A 13,446-nucleotide genomic window follows, 5' to 3' on the forward strand; every position below is an offset into this window, starting at 1 on the left:
TTCATTTTTCCTAATCCTAACTGATTTCTAAAACAAAACGAAATCAGTTTAGGTAACTTCAGATTTTTGTTGCTTTTACAACCAAAAAGGCTGGGTTTGACCAGCATTGACCATGTATTCGGGAGCTCCAAATTCGATGATAAATAGATTTTCCCCCATGTATGTACATCCTAGATCACGTCCTTATCTTATGTTCGGATTTTCTTGCCATGCCACGTGTCACAACATAAACCAATTACAAGAAGTCATGACATGCCATAATTTTGTTGAAAATTTCCAATTTTTAACATAAAATTCCATAAATTAAATTTAATGTAAAATAACAATTATAATGCTTCATTAATCAATTTCAATGGACTATGAGGGGTTTATGGAAGAAAATGATAGATAAATGACGGATTTTTAGAAGAAAAGAATGACAATAAAATAGTACCAACATCTCCCCCAAACTCAATAATTTAGCATGTTGTCATGCTAATCCTGATGTGCTCCCTTTATATTCTGTTCCTGCTTGTGCCTTTGCCGCTTGTAGCAATACATCTATATTCTTCTGAACTTGGGCATTCTTCTGAACTTGGAACTCATGTTTCATATTCTTATATTTTTCTTTGAGAACTTTTTTCTGAGTGTACCATTTTGTCGCCCATTTGCACATTTCAGTTTGATCAGTCCTAAGTTCTTTGATTTTCTTCTTCAGTTTCTCATTTTTCTGCTGAATCTTCTTGCTCTGAGCTCTCAACATTTCATTTTCCTTCTTTATGACCTTCTCTAACATGTTTGCTTCCATCAATTCCTCTTTTAGCTCTTCAATATGTTTCTCTAACCTTCTCTGTTTCTTGTTTGTAGGTGCTGGCTCTTTCCTTTCTTCCTTGTTACTCTCAGTTTCCATTTCTGCTTCCTGTCCTGGCTGTGAGTTAGCACTGCTTTCAATTTCCACTGGTGCATTTGCATTCGGCTTTGATTGATCATCTTGTGTCTGATTCCTTTTTATTCTCCTTGATCTTCTCTTATAAGTAGTGAAGATTTTATCTTTTTCAATTTTCTCGGCAGTTTCTTGCCTCATCCTTCTTGTCTTTACACTACTTCTGGCTTGAGGAACATTGCTTGACTTAAGCTCAGGGATTTCCTCATCAATATCAATCATAAACTCTACGCGTTCTTGTTGTTCCTATTCATATTCTCTAATTTTAATTTGATTGTCAATAAAAAATTCTTTCCATGTTTTTCCTCTCCTCTGCAACTCAAATTCAATTAGAATTTTGATCAACCCAAAATGATACAAACTCCTATCTTCATTACCTTTTTGTTTCTGAATGGTCTTCAACATTTTAGTCAAACTCTGTAAGAGAAAATAGGGCAGACTGATGGTGCATTGACCTTTTAAGTGCAACAGAATTTTTATGTGATATAGGTATACTATACTGTAACGTCCTTCACATGTAACAAATTTCTGAATAATGTATACCATTTCGTCCCATGGGTGAATTAGCCAGCTTCTAGGAACACCCTTTTTCCAATTGACAGAGCAAACCTTTGACCTAGACATAAACTGAGTCCATGATTTTCCTTAAATTGTTTGGTTTTGAAATACTTTTCCCCTTCTGGACGAATTCCCAATGTTTGTGCTATTGTATCCTCTGAAATTCTAAAAGAGAAATTTCCTATTAAAGCTTTCTCTCCATTGAAGGAAAATGCAAATTGCTTCGTAACTTCTTAATTGTTTCCATTAAAATTTCTCTAGAAAAGACAACCAGTGTTTTTCCCTTAAAATCGTGACACAGTCTTCATGATATTGTGAACTATCAAATTTTTTGGGCTCTGCTCTATTGGTCATTTTGTTAAAAATCTTTGTTCTAACCCCTTTTTTTATGCTCAAAAATTCAATCAGGGTTTTTAACTTGTTACCTATTTTCCTGCGTTCCACTGAGCTGACCTGGTAACGTCCTCAATTCTCTGAGTTTACTTCTTCAATTGCTTGAGCTGACCTGGTTAACGTCCTCAATTTCTGGGCGGAAGTAAAAAAAGTCGGGATAAGCCTGTCTGCTATATGTTCTTCCTTTATAGCACCTACTATCTCGGCTCTCTTTGAGAAACTCAGAGTTTGAATACTAACGCCGTAACTAACTTTATGAACTCAGAGTTTTATAAAATGAAAACTCAATAGCCGACCTTCATTTTGCTTGACGTCATAAGATCCAATTGCTATGATGATAGCGCAGAGAACAGAGTCTTCAATCAGGGGCCGTAAGTTTGTTTGCAGAGCCAGAAGGCGCATTCAAATCATGAATAGAGAGGAGCAGTACTGATTTGCAGAAGCATAATCATGATATCACAATATACAAATCGTATGATGATAACGGATACATTTCATAAGCAGATTTGGGTCAGAAGATTGTTTTATAACTCCAGCAGTCGAAATGAATGAAATCATTTGAGGACAGACGGTTTAACACTTGTCTTTCCATTGAACGGACTTGTACATTGAGTATCCACTACTTGTTGGTACTTGATTGCGAGAAGGCTGATTTAAAAATGATGAGTTGATGACAAGGTTTGAAGAGCGGTGTATGAAAAGGTTTGAAGAGCGTAGTAGGAATAAAAATAGGCTAAGGTGTGATAGGAAATGATAAGCAGAGTGATAATGAGGTGAGTATTTAGGAATATGACAAAGGTTATGGGGATAAGGATTTTTGAAATTGATAACAAGCAATAATAATTATCATTTTTAACACCAAAATAATTTAAGAATTTTGAATGTTAAGAATGAAAATTTCAACAATACATACACTTGTTGGTTGACAAAATGCTGATTTGGCATGCACAGGTATGACTAATCTTCATTGTACAGGTATGACTGATCTTCATTGTCTAAAACAGGTCCCTTTGAAATGAAATTGAATATAACAGGTCCCTTTAAAATCTGAAGAACTCTGAAGAACCATGTTTGTGAAGCTTCTTTTATCCTTGGTGTTGATGTAGCCTTGATTATAATTCTGATGATAAGCAACCTTTGAAAACTTTGTTGAAGTAGCCTGATGTATCTTGAATGAATTCTTTAACAGGTCCCTCTGATATTGGTGATTTTGACATAGCCTTCTGAACAGGTCCCTCTGATATTGGTAATGTTGACATAGTTTTCTGAACAGGTCCCTCTAATTAGAACAAACACAACTATTTTATTGAAATACTGAATTACTGAAACAAATTCCTCGAAGATTTAAAAATGAGGAGATGAGATAGGAAAAAACCACTATTTCTTCTCCCCCACTAAGTCTGTGACTTGTCCTCAAGTCATTATTGAATTGATGAAAAATAGTAAACAAGTAGAACAAGGAATTCTTACCAGCCAAATGAATGGTTTTCTAGTAAGAATTCGAGTTTAGAGTGTGCCAAAGTCTGGTTTTCACATCTAAACCATTATTATTATTATTATTATTTTTGTTTTGTTTTGTTTTGTTTTTTTTATAATAAAAATGAAATTGAATTAACTAATGTAGAGATATCATAGCTGAAGGCTGCAATATCTCAACCTCCCTTTGCTGAGATATAGTTTGAATAAAATCTTCCTTGCTGATGGGCTTATGATAGAGTTTCAACCTATGTCCATTGACAATAAAGGTGTTGCCTTCTCCATCAATTGTAGTAAGCTTGATTGATCCATTTTCATTTACTTGAACTATTTCATATGGGCCCATCCAATTTGTTGTAAATTTAGCTTTATGATCTCTGAATTTAGAGTCAAAGAGTAAAGCCCAGTCTCCTTCTTTGAATTGTTTCTTTTTAATGTGTGCATCATGCCACTGCTTCCTTTGTTTCTTCATTAGGATTGTTGTCTCCTCTGCTTGCTGGCTCATTTCATCTAATTGGTTCAATTGCCAAATTCTCTCTGTTTGTGCTTCATTGAGATCAATTCCTAAATCAACAGCCATCTTATAAGTATGTATTTGAAATTCAATGGGAAGCATTACCTCTTTTCCATACACTAGCTGATATGGTGTAAATCCTGTAGTGTTTTTCCACGTGATTCTGTAAGCCCAGAGTGCATCTTTGAGCTTCTCTTCCCAATTCTTTATGTTCATTGCTACTGTCTTAGTGATAATTCCTTCCAACATTTTATTTGTAGATTCCACCTGGCCATTGGCCTGTGGATGGTAAGGTGTACTTTTCCTGTGCTTGATTTTATATTTTTCTGTTATGTCTTTGACCAGCTTTGAAGTAAACTAAGTACCTTGATCTGTCACTATCTCCCTTGGTACTCCATACCTTACAAAAATTTCTTCAAAAAGGAAGTTTACCACTGTTTGTTTAGTTGCCTGGACTAGTGCTTTTGCTTCAGCCCATTTTGTCACGTAATTAGTACATACTAGGATGTACTTTTTGCCTTTGGAAGTTGGATTGATGGGTCCTATAAAATATAGAGCCCATTTTTCAAATGGCTCTAAATGTACTTGAGGCTGAAGTGGCATTTCATCTGTAGTTGTTGGTCTGCCCATTCTTTGACAGCTATCACAACTTTTCACATACTCCTTGGAATCCTTAAAAATAGATGGCCAATAGTATCCAAGACTGAGAATCTTGAATGTTATTCTTTTTGCTGCAAAATTCCCACCACATGGTTCATCATGACAAGATTTTAAAATATCAATTATTTCATCATTTCTTACACATCATCTAATAATCATATCATAACCGGTGTAAAATAAATCTCCATTAATCCATGAATATCTAGCACTTTGTTTGATCAGCCACTTCTTTTCCTTTGGAGTAAAATATGGAGGTGTTTTTCCCGTGGACAAATAATTAGCCAAGTCAGCATACCAAGGATTCACTATTGAAATTGCAAATAAATTTTCATTTGGAAAAGAATCTTCAACCGGAACAACCTCACCTGAATTTTGCAGTCTAGAAAGAAAATCTGCCACCTAATTCTCCTTACCTGGTCTATCTAACACTGTAATATTAAATTCCTGTAATAATAACAGCCATCTGGTAACTCTGCCATTAGTGATTGGTTTATTCATTAAACACTTAATGGGAGAGTGGTCAGTATGTATAAAAACCTCATAACCAGTTATATAATGTCGGAATTTATTCACAGCATGTATGATTGCAAGCATTTCTTTTTTAGTGACTGTATAGTTTAATTCTATAGGTGTAAGATTTTTTCTAATGAAATATATGGCATAATTGAAAGAATCTTCTTTTTTGCCTAACAAGGCACCTACTGAGGTATCAGATGCATCTGTAAAGATGTGAAATGGTAGGGTCTAGTTAGGTCCTTTTAAGACTGGTGTGGTTGATAATTTTTCTTTGAGTATTTCAAAAGCTTGCTGACAATTCTCATTCCAGCTGAAAGGTGTATCTTTTGCTAGAAGCTTAAACAGAGGTAAAGCTATTTTACTAAAATGTTCAATAAATCTTCTGTAATAGCTTGCATACCCAAGAAAACTTCTTACCTCTTTTTGAGTCTTCGGAATTGGCAAATTGACAATGATCTGGATTTTTGATGGATCAACTTTAATTCCTTGAGAAGAAATATAGTGACCTAATACTATCCCATCATTTAACGTCATAAAACACTTTCATTTCTCAGGGACAGATTAGCTTCAATACATCTCTTCAAAACTTTTTCAAGATTTTCTAATGAATGCTGAAATGAATTACCATACACTAAAAAATCATCCATGTAAACTTCAACACATTCATGAACTAAATCAGCAAAAATAGCTAATACAACTCTCTGAAATGTAGCTGGATCATTGCAAAGTCCAAATGGTAAAACATTATAGGCATAAGTGCCCCAGGGAGAAGTAAAAGTGGTTTTGTCCTGGTCTTCTAAGGCTATCTTGATCTGGTTATAGCCACTGAAACCATCAAGAAAAGAGAATGATGATTGCCTAGCTAACGTGTCTAGCACTTGGTCAATAAATGGTAGTGGGAAATAATTTTTGAGTGTTGCTTTGTTCAATTGTTTGTAATCAACACAAATCCTCCACTTGCCATTTTTCTTGGGTACTACTACCAATGGGGATACCCACTGACTGTTAGAGATAGGATAAATAAAATTGACTTTCAATAGTCTTTGTAATTCATCTCTAACAATATCCTGAAGCATGGGATTCATTCTTCTCTGTGGTTGCCTCACTGGTTTGATATTACTATCCGTATAAATATGGTGAGTGCATGTTTCAGGGTGAATTCCGTGCATATCGGTGTAATCCCAAGCAAATGCTTTCTGATATTTTCTCAATAATTGAATCAATTTTTCCTCCTGAGATGAGTCTAGGTGAGTGCTAATATTCAAAGTTTTTCCTGGACTAATCTCTATGGTCTTGCTCTGTGTGTTTGTGATAGATTGAATGGGAAAAATGTTCTGAAATGTTGTTTGCAAAGAATGAAGGGTACATGTTTCCTGGAAATTCTGTGCCAAAAGTTCATCTGCAGCATGGTATTGGTCATTTCTTAATTCTTAAGAAATATCAGGTTGAGAAAGGAACAATTCTACCAAATCATCATTATTATGTTCTTGAAAATCATAGGTTTGATTGATGATAAAAATAGATTGAACTTCTTCCTTATCATTGTATTTATCATCAAGCCATAAATTGTGTGCTACTGCTGGTGATTGTGCTGATGGGTAAAGAGTGAGTTGTTTTCTTTCAGTTCCTCGTGAAATAATCATATTACCCGATCTACATCCTACGAATGCATCAATAGTTGCTAACTATGGTCTACCAAGGATGATGTGGTGTCCTCCTAAATTAGATTTTGGCTGAAGAACTAAAAAGTCCACTGGATACGCCCAAGAGTCTAGTGAAACAATTATGTCCTCCAAAATCCCTTCAGGAATCACTTTAGACCTATTAGCTAGTTCTAGAACAATTGTTGTGTGCTGCAAGTTTGTGAGCTGCAGTGTTTTCATTGTTTCAAGAGTCATCACATTTATTGCGGCCCCAAGGTCAATTAAGGTGTTTGGAATATGTATGTTGTTAATGATTGTAGTGACTCTGGGAATACCAGGATCAACATACTTTTCCATTGAAATGGTGTTTGTCATAAGGCCGGCTAAATGTCCAATAACATGAATAGTTTGTGGATCAACTCTTTTTCTGGTAGGCTTCTTGAGGCATAGTTCTTTGATTGCTTTAGTATATATGGGAATGTCTTTTATGGCTTGTAATAGTGGAATTTTTATATAGACATTCTTTAGCTCATCTAAAACATCAAATTGTGGTATAGACATGGGAAGTTTTGCTTGGACCAATCGTTTTGGAAAAGGTGGTGGATGCAACGGTTGCATTTGTTTATTTTTGATGTCATCATTTTGTTTCCTTTGAGTTGGAGTTTCATTTTCATTTTCTTCATTTTCTTCTTGTTTTTCAGCTATTGGAGGTTCTTTTTGAAGTACCTTACCAGACCTCAGCGTGATATTTTGTAAAGGTAATGTGGGATATGATGGTCCCTCATGTACATTGTAAACTGGTCTCTCTGCTCTGTTATTTGGATTTGGTACAGGATGAGCAGGAATCTGAGTGGGTCTAGGAGGTTGGTTAGATGGAAGTTGTAATTGAGGTGGACTTATTGGTGGAGGAGCAGGCAATGTGTGTTGAGTGTTTTGGGGTTGATAAGCAACTTGCTGTTGAGGATATGTTTGAGGATATTGCGAATATGGATGATGATATTGTTGATATGGCTGAGAATATGGTTGGTATGGTTGAGGATATGGTTGATATTGTTGAGAGTATTGTTGGAATGGTTTCCATTGTTGTTGTGGGTAATTTTGGTGTTGCCATGGCATGGGCACATTCCAAGAATTCTGAACATACATCTGATCTTGTGCAGGAAATTGCAAATTTTGGTTTGGAAACATAAATGGAGGTGGAGGTCTTGGTTGCCACGATCTCTTAGTGCCCATGAAATACATATTCTCCATATCTGTGTTAGCTTCCACATTACAATTCTGCAAAATCTTGACTTTAGAGCAATGAAATATATCATGATTTTCAGTACAAAAGGCGCAAACTTAAATGTTTTCTAATGGGCAGTCTTTCAGAGCATGTTTCTTTTGACATTTTGGACAAAAGACAACCATTAATTGATCTTCCTCTTGTTGTCTTTCCTTTGATTTTAGAGTGTCAATTTGAGTTCCTAAGGTACTTAATAGTGTCAAACTGATCAACTCATAAGCAATGAAATATCATCAAATGCTATTCAATTCTAAATACTAAATCCTATGAAATAGAAACGAAAGTGTAGCAATATTCACGTAGGGCCCTTCCACGTATTGATGGCACACTTAGAAAACTTCAGATGATAAGAACGCTAAGTCATAAACACCATATGAAATTCTGCCTTTCGATTAAGTTCTGAGAATCGATTAAATTCAAAACAGAGTTCTGGAATACGCTTACAATCTCAAGTCTGCTCTTGTCTAATCTCTTTTCCTGACCAACGTTCCTATTATTTATTAAAATTTACAACCAAACGTACATTCATTATCACTTCAGATGTTTCTGCTTTTACAATAAAAAAGGCTATTTTCGTTTTTCCTAATCCTAACTGATTTCTAAAACAAAACGAAATTAGTTTAGGTAACTTTAGATTTTTGCTGCTTTTACAACCAAAAAGGTTGGGTTTGACCAGCATTGACCATGTATTCAGGAGCTCCAAATTCGATGCTAAATAGTTTTTCCACCATGTATGTACATCCTAGGTCATGTCCTTATCTTCTGTTCCGATTTTCCTCCCATGCCACGTGTTACAACATAAACCAATTACAGGAAGTCATGACATCCCGTAATTTTGTTGAAAATTTCCAATTTTTAACATAAAAATCCATAAATTAAATTTAATGTAAAATAAAAATTATAATTCTTCATTAATCAATTTCAATGGACTATGAGGGGTTTATGGAAGAAAATGATAGATAAATGATGGTTTTTTAGAAGAAAAGAATGGCAATAAAATAGTACCAACAGTCACTTGAGGTTGCATGGGCATTTCATCCTTTGGAGTGGGTTTCCCCATCCTCTGACACCGATCACACTGGCTCGTGTATCTCCTAACATCCTGATGAAGAGTGGGCCAGTAGTAGCCTACTTGTAATATCTTGAAGGCAGTTCTTTTTGTTGCAAAATGACCTCCACAAGGCCCATCATGAAAGGTCAAGAGGATGTCAAAGACTTCCTCCTCCCTGACACATCTTCTTAAGATCTGATCTGGGCCAAGTTTGAAGAGATTGCCTCCAATCTAGGTGAAAGGGGCGCTTTTCTTTACTATCTTGCTCTTCTCTTTTGAGGATAGGTGTGGGGGGAACTGTGCTGAAACCAAGTAGTTTGCTATATGAACAAACCATGGAGAGAGTATTGATATAGAAAATAGGTGTTCATCTAGCATTTGGTCATCCACCATTCCTTCTTCACCTGTAGGCAAATTCACTCTAGACAAAAAGTCAGCAACAACATTCTCTGTACTAGGCTTATCAATAATTGTCAAATCAAACTATTATAGTAAAAGCAACCATCTAATAATGTGAGAATTTACATATGGTTTGTTCATTAAATATCTAATCGCAGCATGATCAGTGTGCATAAAGGTTTGATAGCCTATGATATAATGTAAGAATTTATTTAAGGAATGCACGACCGTCAGGAGCTCCTTCTCGGTCACTGTATAGTTTAACTCTGCCTTCAACAAGTTCTTGCTTATAAAGTATATGGCATAAGGTAACTTTCCATCAATTTGTCTTAAGGCTGCTCCTATTGCTTGGTTCAAGGCATCTGCATGAACGTGAAAGGGTAGGGCCCAGTTTAGGCCTCTAAGAATTGGGGCAGTCACTAGCTTGCTCTTCAAGGTATCTAGGGCTTCATGACAGTTTTCCAACCATATGAACTCAACATCTTTGCCTAGGAGGCCAAACAAAGGAGAGGCTATCTTGCTGAAGTCTTTAATGAATCTCCTGTAATATCCGGCTAAGCCTAGGAAACTTCTGACATCTCTCACCTTTTGAGGAGGTGGGACCCTTTGGATGATGGCAATTTTGTTAGGGTCCACCTGCAGTCCTTGTTGAGATATTGCATGACCTAGAACGGTCCCTTCAGCATCAAGAATTAAAATTTTTCCAGACTGAGGGACAGGTTCATCTCAATACACTTATCTAGAACTTTTCCTAGGTTAGATAAAGCTTCCTGAAAGTCAGAGCCATAAGGAGTAAAATCATCCATGTATATTTCTACTGCATGATGAACTAGTTCAGAAAATATACTCAATACTGCTCTTTGGAAAGTGGCTGGACTGTTGCAAAAACCAAAAGGAAGGACCCAGTATGCAAAGGTACCCCAAGGACAAGTGAAAGTGGTATTATCTTGGTCTTCTGGGCTGATTTGAATATGATTGTACCCGCTAAACCCATCTAGGAAGGAGAAAATTTTTTTCCCTGCAAGACCGTCTAACACTTGATTTATGAAAGGTAAAGGAAAGTGGTCCTTTTTAGTGGCTTCTTTCACTTCCCTATAGTTGACATAGATTCTCCATTTACCATTTTTCTTTGGCAGTAGCACCAAAGGAGGGACCCATTCACTGTAAAAAATGGGATAGATGAATCCTACATCAAGCAATTTATGCAGCTCTTCCTTAACAATAGCTTTAAGTGTTGGATTCATCCTCCTTTGAGGCTGCTTGACTGGCTTGTAATCTTCCTTGATGTATATATGATGAGTACATACTGAAGGGTGCACTCCCTTCATCTCCTTAACATTCCAGGCGAATGCATCTAGATGTTTTCTCACTAGGCTGCATAGCTCCTTCTCCTGGGAAGTAGATAGGGATGGAATGATTTTCAATGTTCTTTCTGGGCCAAACTCTATATTTTGACACGGAGAGAAGTAGGGTCAGCCACACAGAGATCAGTTGAGGGGTTTTTTTGGGTTTCTCTTACTATGCCTTCTAATGGTGATGCACTGAGAGATGGATTCTGAATCAAATTTTCAATCATATCATCCTCATCTTGTGGTTTTCCTCCCATGGCGATTTCCAATGCACAAAGTGGTGCAGAATAAACTTCATCCTCATCCTCCTCCTCCAACCAGAGAGGTAGATCATGTTATAGCAAGGGTTGGGTAGGCTAATATAGGGTTAACTACTTGGACATGTGCCTGTTCTTTTTGGTCATGTTCCTAGCTCGGCAGCTGATGTAGGCATTGGCTGTAGCCAACCAGGGTCTTCCCAGAATGAGAGGATACCCAGTGAGCTTTGCCTTTGGCTGGAGAACCAAGAAATCATAAGGGTACTCCCAAGAATCAACGAAGACCATCACATCTTCCACAATCCCCTTAGGGGTCATGGTGGAGAGGTCTGCTAGTTGCAACACTGTTGTGGTCTTCCTCAAGGAGTCTTGGAGATTAAGTTTTAGCATTATGTCCATTGTCATCACATTAATGGCAACCCCCAAATCAATCAAGGTATGTGGGACCATTGTGCCATTGATGTGGACATCAACTATTGGGCTTCTAGGGTCCAGATATTTTGAACAGATTATCTGCCCCAACTTCAAGTCGCATAGTTGTCCTATGACATTGATGGTTGGGGCATCTCTTTTGTGCCTTCTTGGATGCCTAAAGCACTTATTTTTGATCAAACTATTGTAGATAGACACATCTTTTATGGCTTGCAGAAGTGGTATCTTCACACATAAATGTTTCAATTCTCCCAAGAGTTCAATCGCTTCTGGGGTAGGCTAGATTGTCATGGATAGTCTATCAGGAAAGGGTGGATTTTCTTTAGGTTCGCTCTCCTCTTTATCTTCCTCAACCTCCTTGGGTGGAGGTTGGCTATCTGGGAGAACTTTCCCTGATCTCAAGTTAATTTCTTGAATCTCCACAACATAAGTTGGGCATGATGGTTCCCCACTATACACTTGCTGAGCCTGTCTATTGTTCAGGTTTGGATTTGGCTAGGCAGGAATTTGGGGTTGCCCTGGTGGAGCAGAAGGTAATGGTTGTGGTTGGGCAAGTGGTGGAGGCATATGAGTGGGAAGAGAGTTGTATTGGGGCCTACACCCCTGATGAGATGCATTCCACTGAGGTTGCAGCTGAGCATAGGGTTAAAATGAATGAGCAGCTGGTTGGGCATGATATTGAGATGTGAAGGACCAAGGAGGAGGCGTTGACTAGGAAGGATGAGTAGGGGGGGGCCCAAGAAGTTATGGAGGTGACTTGGTTGGGGTGGTAGTATTCCTGAGATGTCCCTTTCATCCCCTGCGAGTATGTTCTAGGTCCATGCAGCCTCCTTTGGTTTATGTAATAGATATGTTTAGTGACTCCTTCGGCCCATTGGTATACAACTTTAAGTCCAGGCAAGGAAGGGTAATTATCTATAGAATGATTTTCTTCACAGACTAAACAAACCTCTATAGAGTTCAATGGGCATTAATTCCTAGGATTCCTCCTGGTGCATCTAGGGCAAAAAATGGCCAAAGCCCTCTCTTCTTCCTCTTGTTTTCTTTTGATATGTAAGGTATACATTTGCATGGCAAGAGTCTGCAGCATCTCACTCTTGAAGTCTTCCAACATGCTTCCAATTTCCCCTTTAATGGATGAATTGGAAGAAGAGTTACTGGCTATGGGTTGACTCCCCCTACCTTTCCTTCTGGATGCTCTAGAATGGTTTTTAAAAACAGTCTTTATGTACTCATAGGATAGTTGGTAGATGTCTCCCCCGGCCAGTAGATGGAGGGTGTCTAAAAGGTCTTCCCAGATTTCCCTAAGCAGGACCAACTTCAGAGACTCAGGGTCAAGTGTACACTTGACCCTTTTGTAACTGAGCTGGAACCTCTCTTCGTAGTTTTCCAGGGACTCATCACTTCCCATGGTCATTTGGAAGATTTCTTCTTTAGTATATTTTGACATACAATAGTCTCGATACTTGTTGTTAAAGGATTGCTGCATCTGAGCCCAAGTTGTGATGCTATTGCCAGGTAGTCCCATGAACCAGCGCAATGTTGCATCCTTGAAATTAGAAGGGAACAATTTCAACTTTTGCTCATCTCTACATAGTCATAAGTTCGACAGATGACAATGAACTCAAACAAGGTGTCAGGATATTTTGTAGTCAGGCCATGGAAGTGAGGTAGGGTTGAAGGACTTATATTTTTCATTTTGGTGTCCCCATTGGTCTCTCGAATGTGAAAGGTACGCTCTATTATTTCTCCATTTCCCCTAGCATTTCTGTTTTCAGGCATTGGCTCCAGAGGAATGTTTTCTTCTTCTTCTTCCCCTATAGGTTCTTCAAATATGTCTGGCTGTTCACCTAAGGGTTCTTCTTGATTGCAGCAACTGAAGAAGAGAGAAGGTTGGCTGTGTGAAGCAGTGGGGGTGTTGGGCAAAAAGTTTCTTGAGTTATCTCTATTCCTACAAGGCATGAAAGGAAATATTTTTGGCTGGGTTTTTT

This window comes from Pinus tabuliformis, chromosome 8 (genome assembly GCF_031772625.1).
Source record: "Pinus tabuliformis cultivar Carrire ecotype Pingquan chromosome 8, CPIR1, whole genome shotgun sequence".
Classification (NCBI taxonomy): Eukaryota; Viridiplantae; Streptophyta; class Pinopsida; order Pinales; family Pinaceae; genus Pinus; species Pinus tabuliformis.